Below are 674 nucleotides of genomic sequence, written 5' to 3'. Positions count from 1 at the left end.
ATATTGATTTTAAGAAAATCTATTATTAAGTTTGACGCAAATTTTCTTAAAGGCTTCAAAAATGTAAAATTTTAGAAATGGTCGAGTACAACAAAAACTCCCCTATTGCTCTTTCTAGATCTTGGAAAGGGTCCAATAATATCTATGTACAGGCGCTGAAAGGGTCGTTCTGATTCTACTAGTTTTCCTATAGGTGGGCGAAGCGCATAAGTAGGAGTTTTCGAGGTTTTGCACAGATCGCAAGTCAGTACGTAGTTTCTTATGTCCTTCACCATGCAGGACCAATATAAATGTTTCCTGAATCGCTCAATCGTTTTAGCCACACCACCGTGTGCAGGAGTTGGCATATTATGGGCCGTATAAATCGCACTTCCTCTTAACTAGGTTGGCACCAACAGTTTCCATGCCTCCTCATCAGGCGAAGTAGCGTTCTCGAAGGTAGCTCTATAATAAACAAATTTATCTATCACTTTATAATCTGGCATATCAACACTAGAAAAATTTCCCCGTAGCTTTTTATATTCATCAGAGTCGAAATGACTCGATCGTCAGCAACTTTATTTTCGCTTCCTTTTCTATCCTCTATGGAAAAACTAAAACCTTGCAGATTTAGAGCCCACCGCTCCACTCCGAGTCCACTTAAATCTTTTTGGCGCATAAGCCACTTAAGGCTT

This window comes from Rhagoletis pomonella, unplaced genomic scaffold (genome assembly GCF_013731165.1).
Source record: "Rhagoletis pomonella isolate Grant_MI unplaced genomic scaffold, Rhpom_1.0 Rhpom_scaffold_00003, whole genome shotgun sequence".
NCBI classification, from domain to species: Eukaryota; Metazoa; Arthropoda; class Insecta; order Diptera; family Tephritidae; genus Rhagoletis; species Rhagoletis pomonella.
The sequence above is the reverse complement of the archived record's forward strand: the minus strand, read 5'-3'. Positions refer to the sequence as shown.